The sequence below is a fragment of the Ostrinia furnacalis genome, unplaced genomic scaffold (assembly GCF_004193835.3).
Source record: "Ostrinia furnacalis isolate ACB-3 unplaced genomic scaffold, ASM419383v2 OfSCF4782, whole genome shotgun sequence".
Lineage (NCBI taxonomy): Eukaryota > Metazoa > Arthropoda > Insecta > Lepidoptera > Crambidae > Ostrinia > Ostrinia furnacalis.
The window spans coordinates 5,713-25,145 of NW_021135021.1; the positions used below are offsets into that span (position 1 = coordinate 5,713).

The window sequence follows — 19,433 nt, forward strand, 5'->3', positions numbered from 1 at the left end:
GGTTCGGGTATCCAAATAGACCGTGCAGAAGGGTTTGCTACATTATGTGTTGAACTTGAAGAATTTTTGCTCATTTAAATGCTGAAAATAAGTAAGCGTTGTAAGGCCATGTCCAATTGCCTTCGGTGTACAATTTGTGAGCTTCTTTGTTTTCACAATAAACACATTTTTCATTTATTTATTTCCAATTCCACTCGTAAATGGAGACGAATGGAGGGAAAAGACGATGGAAGAAGACGACCCCGGTCCTTGTAGAGTGTTGGTAGATTATGACTAGAAAACTTTTATGGCGTAGGTACACAGTTTTGCTTTCTCAAGTTCACTAGGGACAAAATATCTATCAAAAAGCGAGTGGAGCTTTCCGACTATTTTTAAATCTGATTGTCAAGTTCATTTGTATAACTATAACAATATAGTCTTCATGTACACATTATCAACCTCTGTTAAACGTTTGAGTTATTTTTTTCAAAATTTGAACAGAACCCTAAAATTGGGAGTCTTCCGGCGATCGGGACCGCTTTGCAAAGAAGCCGCGGTTCCCTTTGTCGGATCTATGTAATTTAATATTTTCTTCCGGCGACTGGGACCATCCTCAATAAGAATAAAAATCTACATTGTTTCAGAAGTCTAGTACAGTGAGAAGCAAAAAAAATTGTAATATAATGCATAATGCTGACGAAAATGCTCGTAGCAACCAAGAAATTGCGAACTGTGCCAATTTAGACAGGTAAAAATCTATTAAAAATTATTTTCACTGTTATCAATCTACGTCTCAAGGTCCGGTTCATTTCAGGAGTGATTACAATCACTTAAAAGTCGAATTCGATCTTACTTTTCGTAACTTTGAAACAAGCAACTTTGGTTTGGAGCGATGGTAAACGTTGAGGGTCAAATCATTTGGTGACTCGCGGTTTGAGGAAAAATTTGTAACTACTAAAAACTACTTACGAATACTTAACTTGGTTTTAGGGATTAAACCCTACCTATATGACAAAACTATTGAGTTGAGACGATTGTAGAATAAGTAATTTGACTCTCCAATTTATCAGAGGTATATTAATGGCAGATTTTTTGATCTACATTCCCCACGTCGGCCAGATGGGGCCACAAATAAATAAAATTATTTTTTTGATGATTATGAGCCCGGAGACCAAGTAATAATGCCTACACGTGGACAGAGACGTACACTGATTCAAATTTTTCTTCCTTCACTTTGATAAAGTAAACATAATAAATTGCGTGTGGGTTAACCAAAAGCAATGATTAAATCAAATATCCGATGTGGCTTCGTGTTTTTTAGCTATCTGTTAATATTTTCTCAATAAATATTACCTTTTCCTTTTTAATAATAGTACAAGTTTTACATAACAATAAAACTTGTATTATTGAGCAGAGACGATGCACAGCATCTGGTGAGAGATGCGTCTACTTCCGGTGTAGTTTTTTAGCATTTTATACCTTAAATGACGTCATTTCCGCAATTATTTAATAGGAATTGATTTGACTTACTTCCGTTTGCCGCCATTTTAGTCACCTGGGGGCGAGCTTGCTCGGAGTTCTTCATAGAGAGCTCCCCAGGAGGCCTTCTTGGGATGCTGTGCATCGTCTCTGCTCAATAATACAAGTTTTATTGTTATGTAAAACTTGTACTATTATTAAAAAGGAAAAGGTAATATTTATTGAGAAAATATTAACAGATAGCTAAAAAACACGAAGCCACATCGGATATTTGATTTAATCATTGCTTTTGGTTAACCCACACGCAATTTATTATGTTTACTTTATCAAAGTGAAGGAAGAAAAATTTGAATCAGTGTACGTCTCTGTCCACGTGTAGGCATTATTACTTGGTCTCCGGGCTCATAATCATCAAAAAAATAATTTTATTTATTTGTGGCCCCATCTGGCCGACGTGGGGAATGTAGATCAAAAAATCTGCCATTAATATACCTCTGATAAATTGGAGAGTCAAATTACTTATTCTACAATCGTCTCAACTCAATAGTTTTGTCATATAGGTAGGGTTTAATCCCTAAAACCAAGTTAAGTATTCGTAAGTAGTTTTTAGTAGTTACAAATTTTTCCTCAAACCGCGAGTCACCAAATGATTTGACCCTCAACGTTTACCATCGCTCCAAACCAAAGTTGCTTGTTTCAAAGTTACGAAAAGTAAGATCGAATTCGACTTTTAAGTGATTGTAATCACTCCTGAAATGAACCGGACCTTGAGACGTAGATTGATAACAGTGAAAATAATTTTTAATAGATTTTTACCTGTCTAAATTGGCACAGTTCGCAATTTCTTGGTTGCTACGAGCATTTTCGTCAGCATTATGCATTATATTACAATTTTTTTTGCTTCTCACTGTACTAGACTTCTGAAACAATGTAGATTTTTATTCTTATTGAGGATGGTCCCAGTCGCCGGAAGAAAATATTAAATTACATAGATCCGACAAAGGGAACCGCGGCTTCTTTGCAAAGCGGTCCCGATCGCCGGAAGACTCCCAATTTTAGGGTTCTGTTCAAATTTTGAAAAAAATAACTCAAACGTTTAACAGAGGTTGATAATGTGTACATGAAGACTATATTGTTATAGTTATACAAATGAACTTGACAATCAGATTTAAAAATAGTCGGAAAGCTCCACTCGCTTTTTGATAGATATTTTGTCCCTAGTGAACTTGAGAAAGCAAAACTGTGTACCTACGCCATAAAAGTTTTCTAGTCATAATCTACCAACACTCTACAAGGACCGGGGTCGTCTTCTTCCATCGTCTTTTCCCTCCATTCGTCTCCATTTACGAGTGGAATTGGAAATAAATAAATGAAAAATGTGTTTATTGTGAAAACAAAGAAGCTCACAAATTGTACACCGAAGGCAATTGGACATGGCCTTACAACGCTTACTTATTTTCAGCATTTAAATGAGCAAAAATTCTTCAAGTTCAACACATAATGTAGCAAACCCTTCTGCACGGTCTATTTGGATACCCGAACCACGAAGCCACAAAAATAATATAAAAATATGATTATTCAATGAGCAAAGTTAATTCGGATTCAGCTATTGGATTTCCAAAAAAGGATTCTGGTAAGATTTCATTTGACAATCTATTTATACAATATAGAGATTCGCGAGAATGCTCATTTGATCGAAAAGAGTGTTAAAGCTATCAGAATCCCACGTACCTCGTTTCATCCGTTTTGAATCTCGCCGGGGTCCGAGTTTCTCCGGTATCCGACGCTCTGGGTCCACCTGCTCGTCGTCCGGAAGACACTCGTCCCCTTTGGCGCCAACCACCATCACGTACATGTCGTTCGCGGTCACACACGCGCGGTCAATTGCACTTTTTAATTTTAAACTTAGTATTAGAACGTTGAGAAATAAATTATTTCAGTAAAAATCTGAGCAGAGTTTCTGCTTACGATGTTGCTAGTTTGGAAGTTAAAGACGCTATGAAGAACTCCGAGCAAGCTCGCCCCCAGGTGACTAAAATGGCGGCAAACGGAAGTAAGTCAAATCAATTCCTATTAAATAATTGCGGAAATGACGTCATTTAAGGTATAAAATGCTAAAAAACTACACCGGAAGTAGACGCATCTCTCACCAGATGCTGTGCATCGTCACATGCCGAATAATATCATATTTTCTGTAATACCAATCAGCGACTTAACTAAGTGTACATTACAAATTGATATTGATTCTACTAGTAAAACAATTTCGACGAGATTGTTACTCTTGGCAAATGTTTAAGTTTTGTTAATTAGTTTATGGAAATAAACGTTACTTACCTTGAAAACTACGGAGACGCGTCTGTTGTGTGGTCGGATGACTTTTACCTGTAGACAAGGTAATTTTTTAAGTTAAACAATTCTTACTTTACTAAAGTATTGTAAACGATACGAATAAGATAACATATGACGGATTTTTGTGTCCCTAAATAATTTTAAATTATAAAAGACAATTTAAATTACGTGAAAAACTTCCACTTAATGCCATTTTCTCAAATAAAAACTAACGGCCGATGGGGTCACTTATAGTTAGGCATTGATAACTAGTGTATTAATTAACTAGTTATACTAAACAAGCCTTGCATTAGCTTTATCAAGCCACTACCGAACTAATCCAAACATGCCACCGTTGACATCAAAAGGTTATATAAACTTAAATATTTATCGGCTAACTCAATGAGCTTTGTAGGCGACAGTTTACGTGGATTTAAATTGTAAATGTCAGAGCAAAATAATGTTTTACAACCACTGCAAATGTAATGTTTAACTCTCTAGTTAACCTCTGTTAACCACAATTTTAAGGTCCGCAGCAGTTTGTTAAGCGCTCCTGCACACGACGTAGCCGTCGCGCCGCCGTCGCGCCGCTAGCGAAATTATGCTTTGGTGGAGCGGCGGCGGGCTTTACTTGGTGCGTATGAACAGTGTAGCGGCGCGGCGACGGCGCGCCGCGGCGGCGGCGCGGTAGCGGCGTCATGTGCAGGAGCCCTAATTGTACCTGGAGCAGTGGGACATAAAAAGGCCACCTTACTTTTTCCTTTTGACAGAAAGTAGGGGCTTACCGAAGAAGCCAATGCTGTGGTTTTAAAAAGCATTTTCAGACATCTCGTATTCTCGTCGTATTTTTTTAATTTGAGTTGGGTTTTCAATTTTGTTTATGTAAGCCAGAGAAAAGAAGAAGTAGCAGTCGCAGAAGCGTAGCAAGCTCAAGAGAAATGAAAAGTAAAGATGTAAGAAAAATTAAAATCTATTACATGTGGGATGAGGGTCGCTAGATCATGGAATAACGGCACGGCAACTCGAAAACGTACGTTCGTTTTCGGCCTGATCATCACTTACCATCAGGTGAGATACAGGCTAAGAGCTCCCTTGTTGTGGATAAAAAAAACTTGATCTAAACTTGACCTAGTAACCAAAAGGTAACACAGAGAGCAATCTTCGACTTTATTTTAAGCTGACTCGCTTTTTGGCTCGAAAAAACTCTCCGTTGTGTCTACACCGCTGAATCGATAGTATTCTTTGTGCTCTCGACAGTCAATCGAGCATTCGAGAGCTCGGATCGGCTTTGATAAATATTCTTAAAAGGAAAACCTCCGCTTTTTGCTTACTCGATAGCTTGAATATACAACTGGATGTGCTTTCGTAGAAGCGAAACGCACTGAAATGAGTTAATGAGATGCAGGCCAAGAGCTTCCTCGTTGTGATAAAAAAAAAAAAAAAAAAAAAAAAAAAAGGCAAATTCATAAATATTATCTTTACAGAGAAACTGCTGACTAAAAGACATTTTGAGCAATTCAAATATAATAATATTTTTTGAAGAAGACAGTAGTTGATTCAATAGGTTGACGTGTCGTTTTTTTGTACGTCTTTTATCAGCTCCCCTTCAGTGAAAACAAACCCTTAGTGCGCCTTTACACTTTGAAGAAATTCCAGTTTGCTTAAGACTTAGTTTGCAGCTGATTCGAGCGAGTTAAACAGTTTGTTTAGCTCGCTCGAATCAGCCTGATTGTCAGACTTCAATGATGCGTGTGAGGCCCTTTGTAAAGGCACAGAGTCTTTTTACTACATTTTCTTTATTTATGAATGTTATTGCCACTTGATAGGTTAAATTAAACTAGTATCGTACCTATTAAGTAAGTATTATACAGGTGTCCCAAAAAATAGTGTCAAGCTGTAGCCCCAAGGAAAAGCATCACTAGGGCTACCCCAATCACCGTGACCTTTGATAGTTTTCGAGTTATGCTTTTTTTACAACATACAGGATTTTTAACGTTTTTGGTTTACATTAGTGTTATGGATGTAAATACTTTTGAATCAGCTAGGCTGAGTATTAATCTAGTAATAATAAAAAAACAGGCATTTACCTGAACTATTCGCGCCACAGACAGTGACCAAAAAATCAAACAATCGTAGCTCGAAAACTATCAAAAATCGCTGAACATACATGGGGGTGATTCGGGTAGCCCTACTGATGCTCTACCTCTGGGTTTCGGCTTGACACTATTATTGGGACACCCTGATAGATAAACATAGAGACCAAGATAGAAAGATTTATAAAGCTTTTAAAATAAAAAAATGTATTCGTACCATGTACCGGTAAATTCCTATAGGAAATTGACAGCTGCAGTACCTATCAGTGACCATAAAAATTCAAAAAAATATTCGCGTATTGAATATCTTTTGAAAGAGTATAAAAACAATGCCAACTACAATATGTTTCTATTTACAGAACCGACTCCTTATTACGTATTGCCTTCATTTACCTACTTATGCAACGCGTGTATCTTTATTTATTTTTTATTTGTGGCAACCAAACCTCTCTGGGAGGTTTATTTCTGCCAATGTCGAGTGAAAAATATTGACATAGTTATCAATAGAACGTGGGTGTTTCAGTTCTATTGATTTTTCATGGATTCCGTGGAGTTAAGTATGCCCGTAAGCAGGTTTCGAGACGCCACCGGGTCCAAAGCGGGTTGTTCATACGACAACCCACTCGACACTCGATGCGCGCTCAAATTCGAAGTATTTCAATGTTTTTTATAATTTATCACTTCACTGCACTTTAGAACACAAAATAACACCAAATTTGTACACTAAAGTCCATTAAATAATAAATTGAAACCATTAAAACAGATCGACCATGCTTCCCGTTCAACTACCCTCCACGGAATCAACGCGTGTATCGTTGGCCCCTTCTTACATTTGACAGATGTCACTTTATCTAGACAGGTGTTAGTGACATATAACGACATAGAAAGATCGCAATTTCCGTAGGGCCCCAACCAAGATCACCAATAAAACATTCAGTGCGAATTGGTGTTTTAGTTTGTAAACAGATGTCAGTTACAATTTTGTTAAAAAAAACAAGTGTTGATAAGTGCTTTTAAATTGAATTTTTTTGCAAGATTATTAGTATTTTAGTAGCTTTGATCTCCCCTGCCCTTTTGTCCCTATGTCTGAGAGTCCTCCACCTGGACATGAGCTCCCCTGGCTTACCTGGAAGTCTTTAAATAGACTTCGGACGCAGGTTGGCCGTAGTAAGGACAATCTGGCCAGGTGGGGATTCTTGGATGGCTTGAACATGGAGTGCAGGTGCATGAGTGCCCAAGCAACTGCACTCAGGAGGATTTGATGAGTGCTACTGACAACGCCACTCTTGTGGCGGAGTTTTGGGCTGACACTGTGTAGGTTTGTTGTCGACACGAAAAGAAGAAGAAGAAGTAGCTTTGACTAGGTAACATGAAAATTAATCAGATTCCAAAAAGTTTGTGCACAACCAGTTACATCATATTTAATTTTAGTTGTTTGACCTATAGGAACTATCTAACAAATAAATCCAAATACATACCAAAATCTGAAAAAAAATCTGTTCTAGTTCTGAGGAACTGACCTGAGAAGGTGTAGTGTTAATGGTAAGTAGATAAGTTCTGTAGGCCTCGGATGTGCGCCGCGATAAGCTTATATCACGCTATTTTATTGATATTACGCGATAATCCCATACATTTGTCATATAAAATCATGGATAAAAAAAAATTTGTCATGGTGCGCATCCTAGCCTGGTTGAACAGGTAAGCTTTCGGGGACTTAATCAACAAGTAGTGAAACGGATCTTTAAGCACGGTTTAACATCTCATTACTTTAGTGGGTAGGTTTTGTTCCCCATTCGACGAAGCTCATGATGTTGTGCCCTATGTGCCTAAACAACTACATGTAGGAAAATTTAATGAAGGCTACTGACAACGCCACTCTTGTGGCGGAGTTTTGGGCTGACACTGGGTAGGTTTGTTGTCGACACACGAAGACAAGAAGAAGTGGGTGGGTTACTAATTCTCTAGATCAAAAAGCTTTGTATCATAAACCTGATATCTGACAGTAGTGTGCTTACCATGAGTTTACGTTAGGTGTGCTCGCTAGCGACTACGTAAAAAAATGACATTAATTGTATGACATATTGTGCAGCGCCCCTAGCGGCTACTTTCAAGAAACAAAATCTTCATAGAGATTTTTGACATACTCGCTAGCGAGCACACTTATCGTAAACTCATGGTGGGTGCACAGATTGACGTCAACTCACATGAGAAACTGGGTTTACAGACACAAATCAAATAAAGCTAAATATAGGCCTGTAAAAGGAACTGTTATCAACTATTTTCAGTATGTCTGTGAACTTGACCTCCAGTTACACGCTTCATATAATCCCTAGCGGGCTCGGGAAGCGTGAAAATTCTTATGCTAATAAGTAAGGTTGTTTCGTAGAAATTTTATGCGGCTGAATGTAGGTAACACTTAGTAACAATTACCTAAGTAAAATGAAGGTGCGTTTAAGTAATATGAATTTTCTGAACGTCTACCTTTACCTGCGTAATCGCAGCAGTTAAAAGTTACCCTTATTAATTAACTTAACCTTTCTTGCCTTGTGTAGTGATAACGATAAATAAAGCTACTAAATAAAGCCCTAATTGTAGAGAAAGTCTGTTGGCAAATCTTACCTACTATATTGAGCCTACGTATACCTATTATTTAGTTACTTTATTTATGTAATTCCAAATTACATGCCATTGTTAAACCGTTTTATACATAGTAATATAAATTTGGCAGCGGGCGGGGCACAAAGCTCGTAGAGACGATGGCCGTTGGGGCAGGAAAGTTTTCGAGTGGCGACCACGGGCTGGACGACGTAGCGTGGGCAGGCCTCCTACTAGGTGGATCGAGGATCTGGTAAAGGTCGCGGGAAGAGCCTGGATGCGGGCAGCGCAGGACCGTTAATTGTGGAAAACTTTGGCGGAGGCCTTTGTCCAGCTGTGGACGTCATTTGACTGAAACGAACGAACGAACGAAGAATGATGTTAGTATTGCAAAACTTTTGTTTTGTTTATAAAATTGATGTTTCTGCACCCTGACAATACCAACATAAACGTAGTCGCGAAAAAGTATCTTTCCTCTCTTCATCCTACTTCCTACTAATATTATAAATGCGAAAGTTTGGATGTCATGATGTCTGGATGTTTGGATGTCTGGATGTTTGTTACTCTTTCACGCAAAAACTACTGAACGGATTTTGTTGAAACTTTACAGTATTACTGTTTATAACCCAGATTAACATATATGCTGTGACATATTAAATTTCACGCGGGTGAAACCGCGGGCAAAAGCTAGTTTATAATAATAAATAACATCTACAAAGGTCCTAAAAGTCAAAGCTAACAAGCGCGATCCTAGCAACCGGCATAAAGGTCAAATATTTCGTAACCAGCGTTTCCTTTTATTTTTTCTACCCATTTTTAGGGTTCCGTAGTTCTGAAAAGGAACCCTTATAGTTTCGATATGTCTGTCTGTCTGTCTGAGGTTTTGCTTGGAAACTATTGGCACTAGAGAGCTGTAATTTTGTGAATGGTAATTTTTTTTTTTATGGTAGCTTTAGTTAAAATTCCTTAGAAGAAACTTATTAAAAATTACTTTAGATGAAGCATTTGCTTGCTTCTGGAATATATTGTGACTGTGGTAACGAAGGACAACTACGGAACCCTACACTGCGCGTGACACGACTTGGCCGGTTTTTATTCCAAGTTTCTGGTCGCGAAACGTTCAAACTGCCTAATTTAATTTAGGAGGCACTTAATTCAGCCACTTCAGAAAACAATGATAACAAAGCATTTTTTGTTAACAATGGAGGTATTGCGGTCAAAGTGCTTCTTATGGGGTCTGATCTGACGCTACTAGTGATGGGGTAACTACGGACTAGACCAACTAGTCGAGTAAGTGACTAGTCGCCTCTGAAACAACTAATTAGCTGGGTGATCATTCATCAACGTGGACCTAAGAACGCCACAAAGCATGCTATGTAACTTTTTTCTTTCAGCCACAATCGGTCATCATCATCTTCTTAACATCTTATACTACGGTCTTCATTCGATTTTTCTACTTTTTAACTCCTTAACGAGTTCGTGACAAACAAATGTGCGCTTTCTGCCACTTTTTTTTTACAAAATGTTGCCTCATATTAGAAACTTTGTAGACTTTAACACAATCGTGAATTGTGGTACTTTATTTGGGCACAATATTATGTTATTACTTATTATTATCGGAATTAAGTTTGATAAGACTACGATTTTATTCCAGGCACCGTAGATAATAAATAATGCACACGCACACACACTTACCATGAAGTAACAGAACCTCCTTACGCTAAACACATCTAAAACTAAATATATCTGTCATAGCATTTACAGCAATACCCAGCCTCAGCCTGATTTAATGGAAATACATTTTAATTTACGTAATTTTAGGTGCACAAATAAGGATAATTATATTTTAATGATGTCAGAAAAGGTTAGTCAGTAAAATTAGGATACTTTTATTGTAGTTACCTTACCTTAAACAAACTGTTATTTTAAAAATGTATATTGGAAATACTTTTATCAAAATCCTAACAATGACGTTTTTCGTTATTTATTCAAGTGTTTCTTTTGCCAACCACGCTTATGAAAAGTATTCATTCACCCTCTACACTAGTTCGCAGCTAAGGGTTCCCTTTATTAGAAAAAGTGACGTAAAATCTAAGGGGAAAATTTCTTTCCCAAGAGTTTTGGGGAAATATTGCGCAACTGTATGGTTTCATGAAAGTTCTTATGAAACTTGGATTTGGAATAAACCTGGGATTTTAATAACACGAAAGAGTATTTTTTTATTAGACGGCTCCTCAAATAAAACCCTTCAGTGAAGAATATTACTCAGTTCAGATTGCCACGGAATGAAGCGGGTTCTAAAAAAAATGTTATGTGTTTAATCTTCTAAATATATGTACATATAAAAGGAGAAACTGACTGACTTACTCGTAGTGACATATCAACGCACAGTCTAAACCGCTAAACGTAGGCACTAGAAATATGAAAGGGACGTAGCTTAGGTACCGTAGAGGTGCACTAAGAAAGGAAGTCCCGAAATTCCCACGGGAACGGGAATTAGCGGGAAAATCCTTTTGTATGAAAAATCTAAACCGCTCAAGTAAGACGCTTGAAATTTGGCATGCAGGTACCTTAATAAACTTAAAGCTTAGTTACAACAGGATATTGCAAAATTCCCACGGGAACGGGAGTTAGCGGGAAAAAAACATTTGTATGAAAAAATCTAAACCGCGTAAGATAGATGAAGGGGGTAAAACGGGATCCACGCGTACGAAGTCGCGGGCGGCCGCTAGTAAAAAATATGGAGAGAAGACTACTTTATAGAATAGCAACACATTAAACTCCTTCACATGGGCCTTATGAAAGATCTCATAACGTAAGCAATATATTGGGCGCTTATGAAGCAAAAAATGAATTATGTAACACGGTACCATTGTGATCGTCTACGAATAAAGTCCAGAATGTATGGAGGTTTTTGGCGTAGGAGTTGTTGGTAATGAAAAGGCGAATTTCATGACACTTAATACATAACACAAACGAGCCATTCAAAACTGTCGTTTGTCTTTGAGGCCCGATTCGACCAAACTTTTATCCGAGAATAACTCCTGGTATAACTGGCACATTGACAGTTTCAGTATGGGAAATATGACAAAACTGACGATTTACTCGTACTCTGAGATTAATATTTACTCTTATTTGGTCGAATCCACCCAGTTACACATTTCTAATGGTTTTGAATAATTTAGATCCCTAAGAAATTTGAGAAAAAACTTTACGTTTAGGGCAAGTAACGAGTGATATGTATCTTACAGTAAGCTATTGTATGGAAAACCAAAATTGGGTCCCAATTATTGGAAAAATTGGGGTAAATGAGATGTTAATGATACAATCAATGTCTTTTTTTACACACATACTCGTAGAAGCCCTTGTTAGCTTGCTTTAGATCAGTAAACATAAATTCAAATTCTTTACGTAGGTAGCCCTTTCAGGGCACTATAAACGTCCCAAATATAGTTTGCCCTAACACCACTTCGGGACATAAAGTCGGTTGGTTCTGAGAAGAATTGGCGAAAGAAAATCATTTTCTGGATTTATTTCAAAGATTTGTATTTCTGAGAACACACCACGATCGTTGGTTGTAATACTTGTAATATTTGTACAGGAGTGTACAACTGACTTGCTCATAACAACTGAAGCATTTGCATAAATCGTCCCAACCCAAACTATAATTAATTATCATAGCCTCTTTGTCGCCGTAGCTATTCACAGTAATTGATTCTGGGCGTTTCCGGGGACATAATTGAGGTACATCCAGAAGGCTCTTGACGAAAAGGAATTTTTCCTTCTCGTAAACTTATTTGTTTTTTTTTTTTGCAGATAGGCTTTTAAACCGTTCATTGTGGAAAACCTTGGGGGAGGCCTTTGTCCAGCAGTGGACGTCATTTGGCTGAAACGAAGACGAAGAAGAAGGCTTTTAAAAGCGCTTTTACACGTCCCAGTGTGACTTTAACCCTACCACTGCTTCGGGACAGTAAATGGGCCAATAATAAATAATGGGACAATATTGTCACCCTCCTTTTCAAGGGTTTACAAAGTTTCTTTAATATAGTTAAAAATATTGTTTCGAATAGCTCCTACTTAATAATTCTTTTGATATGTGATTTGTGATAATAATGTAGAAAATCTGGTGGTAAACTTCATAGGCGACTTCATAAGTGAATCTTACTAGGTAATTATTCATGGTGACAACAACAACAACGCCATAGCAAATCTATGGGAAAAGTTATATTACACTGTGTCTTATCACATAGAGATCATTCCAATATGTGTGGCAATCGATCTTAACTCCAAACTTCAGTGTGATGATCAGTTTCAGCTTAAATTTCCCTCAGGACTACACAACCTTTACTGTCTGGATTTGTCGGTGGTTAAGCAAGACCCAGGACATGTTAGTTCCATCCATTATAAACTTTTGTAGCTCGTGTAAAGAAACCAACGCGAAAAATCAGTTGTAACGGTTATTTGAAAGAAAATGGAACAAGAAATTACTTTATTTTAAGAGTTTTACTTTTGCGAACTTTGGACCGCTGAAAAGACACGCCCATATTCACAAATATTAATATGAGGTCTCACAGTGCGCGTGGACGTACAGGGAACGCTGTGCGTTCGATTTTCTGCTTCATTTAAGCAAGCATCGTTTGTGAATACGGGCGTTTTAGTGATACTTATTGATAAGCAGTAATCATGAGTGACATTAAGTTAGGTACAATAATTGTGTTTTATTAATGTACCTACTTAATTTTCCTCATTTCCTGAAAAAAAAATCCGATATTTTAAAAGTTATTGGAAGCGAAAAAATCACAGATTCATATTTAATCGTAAATTGTTACTTGAATTTTTTTTAGAATAAATACAGTCCGATGCGACGATCAAACTCAGTTCAAGTCGAATCTTTATTATAAATAAATAAATAAATAAAAAATATTTTTATTGCCTTCGAACCATTAGACATAGGTACAGGTGGTAGTTAGACTTACAACTATATGAAGTACACCGAAGGCAATTGGACCTGGCTCAGTCTGATTTAATTATCACAAACTGATTTTTTTTAAACTAAGACAAACTTAACTCTAAACAAAATTTCATTTTCGACCATAGAAAGGCTTGAATCTATTTTTGGAATTCACACTAGTTGAGAATATAGATTTACTTGAGTAAAGCAATGATTGTTTTGATGCGTCCATGCGTGGTAGTTGAGCAACCCACCCTTGTTTCAAGTATTTCGATAGTGAACGCGCCAAATTATTAACAGTGCAATCCTGTACTACTGTTTAATTATTTTTTAAACTGTTTACAAATGTATTGAGGCGGGGGCACTGCCGTGCCCCCAGATATTTGATGTATGTACGTGGACGTGGTCCGTACATTAATCAGATTCAGAGACACAGCGGAACTTTAGTAAGATATTTTACCGTATTTAACTGTAATCGAAGAACCAAGTATTGTCTCCGCTATGTTTAGCCGTAAGCTAACTCGCATTCGACCATTTACTAAAGGTTCGGCCAAACCAATGCGATCACACGCGATCAGCCGTCGTGCAGCGATGGCGGTCAATGCATTGCTGTGAACGCACGCAGACTGTTTTGGTGCAAAGTGACAATGAACGTAGGTCGTAGCGACACTGCGGAGGCGTGCGGAACATTTAGATCCGGCTCGAAGGACCAATGTTGGCGGTGGATGTCTAAGCCTGGACGCCATCGCTGCACGCCGGCTGATCGCGTGTGATCGCGTTGGTTTGGCCGAACCTTAAAGGTTTTTATTTTTCATAGTAAACCTACCCATGTACAGTCACGGAATGAAAAGGTTCGTCAGTTTTCAAATTGATTCCTTCAACGAATCGCGAGCACATATTACCTTTTGAAACTATGTTACAGAATAATCTCGAGTTAGAGAAAATAATCTTTAACTGTTCGTCAGTAAAGTTCAAAATTATTCAGATCAAAGTTGTTTGACGATTTATCTTGTCAAGAAGATTATTATGATTGATAACTAAAACCTTCTTGTTGGTTCAACCTGCCATTATTATTTCTTTTAAATAAAAAAAACTATTGTCAATTGGTCAATGTCATCATTGCATTGCACTGATGGGATAGAAAAATAAACAAGCAAAACCTTATTCGTTAGCAAACGTCATATTTATTTAAATGGTAGCAGCACTGTTTCTTGCACTGTTATGTTGGCAGGTTTGACTCTTACAGTACCTAGTGCAAGCGAAAACCGACACTAAGGTGACGAACCTTTTCATTCCGCGACTGTACAAACAGGTCTCTACTCTAAGCACATCCATTATGGCGCCACCTTGAGGTTAACGACGCAAACGTCGTAAAATATATCGGCGTTCGGTATTCCGGTACGGTTTAAGTTTACGGCTCTGTGGTATGAATCGAACACGACAGAAAGCTGGAACCAGAGTTACGACCGCAGGTAGTCAAAGACAAAAACATTAAGGTATTTCTAGGTAACGTCGTCAGTATATTTGACTATAGTTATTTTTTAAAGAATATTAGTTTTTCTTTAACGACTCGTTCTAAGCTAAATTTGCTTGTTTTACGAGTGAGTTCATCACTAGTCTAGCCATCGAATCGTTTGCGTATTCGAATCGCCATCAAAAGAGTTAGTATGAAAACTACAACAGCGCCTTTGTGAACGTGTCGTAAAGTGAACTTAGTATGAGAAATGGTTGCACGAAACTTATTTTGAGAATCAAAATTGTCACGTTATCCTTTAATTCGAAGGTTGCGCAAACGATTCGAAGACGAAAGTTGTTCATGCTAGAGGTACAGTGTTCCTCGAATTTCGAGTCGGACAATCCGACACTTTCAACGTTGGGCTTTGACTTTTATAAATGATGCAAAATCAAACCTAATATTATTGGGAACAACCTACTCTTCTCCAGCGCGTGGAAACAAACTTTTGGTAATGTCTAGACAGAAGCGAAAACCTAAAATGTGATTAAACTACGAACTCACGACTTCATGTTGGTACTCTAGCTCTAGAATATTGTGTAAGTTTAGACTTATGTAGATGTACTCGTACATGTTTGTTGTTCCCAACAAAAGTAAAAAAGTCCGTTGCGGATTTTACCAACTTTATCCATTTACACTCGTTCTCATTCGAAAAGTCTGATGTTGTCACGTACATAAAGTTGAGGGTAGACTGAAAAACTTGCTCGAAATGAATAATATAAGCTTTTAGGGTTTGAGGCCGTGCGTGAATTTTACTCTATGAAGAAAACTTCTCAAGGACAAAAACATAAATGAAAAACATTAGATTGTAACTAAATAAGGAGGTACCTACTATTTATTCTATATTTATAAAACTAGCTTTCCGCCCGCGGCTTCGCCCGCGTGGAATTTTGTCTGTCACAGAAAAACTTTATCGCGCGCGTCCCTGTTACAAAAACCGGGATAAAAACTATCCTATGTTCTTTCCCGGGACTCAAACTATCTCTATTACAAATTTCATCAAAATCGGTTGCGAGGTTTAAGCGGGAAAGCGTAACAGACAGACAGACAGACAGACAGACAGACAGAGTTACTTTCGCATTTATAATATTATATATAATATATATATATATAGTTGGGAAGTTGGGATTGGGATTTACTGATTGACTGACTCACTCACTCATCACAAAATACAAGTGTAAGGATTCTCAAATTTTGCATTGGGTTTCCTTTTAGAACGTAGGTGCTCACTGAGAACGGATTTTACGAAACTCCACCCCTAAGCACAGAATAAGTAATAGTACAGGTACAGAAGGATTACTCCGCAAGACGATTTAAATAAATGCGAGTCTTGCTACGACGCGATACAGTGGAATTCAGCTCGCACAGCACTACGTACCTACAATTTTATTCACCTACAAGTTTTGTCTCTTTCTATCGCGTGCCTCTGAACTCTTCTTACGCTGTTAGGGTTGCTGTCTAGTGAAAAAATAATTAATCTACTTATTTGTAATGAGGTACGTATGTAGGTAAGTATGCATTCATTATGGAAAACCTTCATAGTAGGTTAGGTTCCTATACTATCCTAAGAATTATTGATTACCTACATGGCCAACATACCTTTCAGCATCTTTGGGAAGCGAAAAAAAAAGATAAATCCGGTAGATTACTTTTCGAATTTAAACACCCGAACGCCGCACAATATTTCTTTCTCTTTATGTCCATTTTTAAATAATACTTCGATCATAGAATTATAATCATACTACAACGCACGCCAGCGTCCTGACGAGTGCGCGCGTGACACTCGACTGATATAATACCCGCCGGCGGGGCGCTTCGCTGTAGGTAATTATCGGATGTACCGCGCGGAGTGAGCCAGGCCTGCCCTAAGGGGGTAAAACGAGATCCACGCGTACGAAGTCGCAGGCGGCCGCTGGTTTATAATACTATGTACCTACTTTTTTATAGATAGAGATAGTAATTACCTGTTACTGACGAGAAAATTTAGAATAGATTAAGAATAGAATAGAAACTTTATTGATACAATAAGTACATAAAAGAAACAAATAATAATAAGAGGCAAGTGATTTACTGAAATCGGAGCGGAAAGCGAGGTAGGTAGTCTCTCAAAGTACAAGACTTAACTTAAGTATTTACCTACCTAATCAATCAGTTCACGGTTAATATTCAAATTTAATATTATAAGCTTCTTAAGAAATTTATAGATAAGGGTAAATTAGATGAGTATTTATTTTATAAATAGATATATAATCTATTCATGATATCGGTAATATCGACAAGTGTAAATGTTAACCATTTTACGAGCAACAGAACTAAATAGTACCTACATAATTTATAGTATTTATTATGTTACTAAATATTGGTGACATTGAAGTGATGTGGGCCTAAAATATTTCGTCTATAGATACCTGTAGTTGGATTTTCAATTTGAATATTTAATTAATTTGTAAATAATCAATGTGTGCTCGTAGTGGTTTATTACTAATTACCTACTTATAAACAAACAGATCCCACCCACAACCGATGTTACACGAATCACCAGATTTGTAAGGTCTTGGATGCGCCCCGAGACAAGCTTTTGTTAGCACGTCATTGATTTTACGCGATAAGCCCATACATTTGTCGTCTAAAATCATCGATAAGATTTTATCACGGCACACAATCTAGCCCGGCAAGTGGCAGTTGCTTTGGCTGGGTTGCACCAGGTTGCACCATCTTACTTAACTCCATACAAAAACACCGGTTATTGTCAAAGTTACGGTCAAAGTTACGGTCAAAGTTAGGTGGAGCAACCCAGCCTTATGCCCGTTTTCACCATCAATTCCAGTAAGTGATCCCTATGAAAACCAAATTCCTGTTAACTGTTATCGGCAGGGCATTAATTTTCTTATCACATTACTACAATCTAAAGCATTGAAATTCAATCGCTCAGTAATAAGATACCAAAAGGATTAAATACTAATCCTTTGAAATCCAGAGGAAAAAATTAAGTATAACTACGCAACAAGCGAAGTTTCCAGGCGTTTTCTTTGTGCGTTATAAAATGAGGTTTCTGGATCTAATTCAACTTTTATTAAAAATACCATCAGTGGACTTCTAGGAAAAGTCTTCTGACTCACTTTTAAAATGCTTTTAGATAGAAAAACATTTAAAAGCAGTAGAGACAGCCACTTATTAGCATTCATATTAATAAGACATGCAAAGTAGATTCTATTAGCCTGGATTTTAAAGAGATTAAATTTTTAGGACAGTTTTAAATTAAAACAGCTTTTATTTTTAAAGAAAATGTTTTCTCGTTGCTATAAAACGGTATTTAAATATATTTTACTATTTTAAACAGAAGAGATCTTTACTCTTATCACGGTAATACTATCTATACAGTATTCTAACTCGGCCATATTTTTGAAATAAATGTCAACAGCCGCGCGGAACGTCACGGTATGACAACATGGGATAGGGCTCCCACCTGTAGCCTATTTAGAATTTCTATCTAGTTTTGTGAATGTATTTTGTGATTGTAATTTTTCATTTTATTTTGACAAACAAAATACTTTGTGAATTAAATAGGATAAAAATGCATAAGGTAAGTGCCCCCTACTTCGGNAAATGATTCCTTACTTAAATTATCAAAAAAAATATCAAAAACAAACAATATTATTTTTTTGTATAGGGCTTATTAAAACACCGTGTTCGAATAAGGCCTACACATAAAACCTTTTGAATAAATCAGTTTAGGAACATCATTTAGTCTTGATTTTTTGTAAACAAAATGAGATCTCAATTTTTGTTAGAACCAGGGCATAAAAAGGCTTCTGAATCATCTTTACGAACTCCTACACAATCTTTATGATACCACCAAAAGTAGTCCTTTATGGTAGCATATCTGCTACATTGTCTTCGAGACAGGCATGATAATATCAGCTTTAATCCTTTAGAATTATACATACGGCTTTTTTTTCTTATTTTTTATTGGTGTTGTATTTTGTTTCTTTTTTTTACAGGTTTAGTAATTTTTTTTACTCTGTTTTCTTTTTATTTTCTGTGCTGTTAGTAACATTCTTATTAAATAAATATTTAGTTACTCTTTGACTCATTTAGTTTAATGAATTTGTCCGTAATCAGGTGTTGACATAAGTATCCAATATGGCCTACCATGCTGAAATAAGGCCTGGGCCTTATTAGATATCTCGCTCTTGTTGTCTTTAAACATTTACAAATAATGCATCTATAGCCAGTAGTACAAATTAAGGTAATTATTAGCTAGTAAGAAATATTTAGAAACAATTACTAAGAAAAGCTTAATCTAAAACTGCGTTATTTTACCGAAAATTTAAGATGAAATCGCCAGATTTTTATAAGAGAGCACGAAATCACCCACCACCTTAGAAGAACGCGTGCCAATTGGTGCTGGGATCGTGGATCGGGACGCTCTTACACTCTACCGGGTTGTAGGGCATATGAGTACGTGTCCTTGAAGTATTATCCCGGTTGGATT

At 37.1% G+C, this 19,433-nt stretch overlaps 1 long non-coding RNA gene across 1 annotated transcript; it reads right to left on the minus strand.

Annotated features, from left to right (window-relative positions):
- Nucleotides 1–3,123: 3,123 nt before the first annotated feature.
- Nucleotides 3,124–3,466, minus strand: LOC114360006 (uncharacterized). The gene is made up of 2 exons (XR_003656476.1): nt 3,427–3,466; nt 3,124–3,347 (listed from the first exon to the last, which is right to left on the minus strand). It is a non-coding gene; the product is annotated as an uncharacterized LOC114360006 (long non-coding RNA).
- Nucleotides 3,467–19,433: the final 15,967 nt, after the last annotated feature.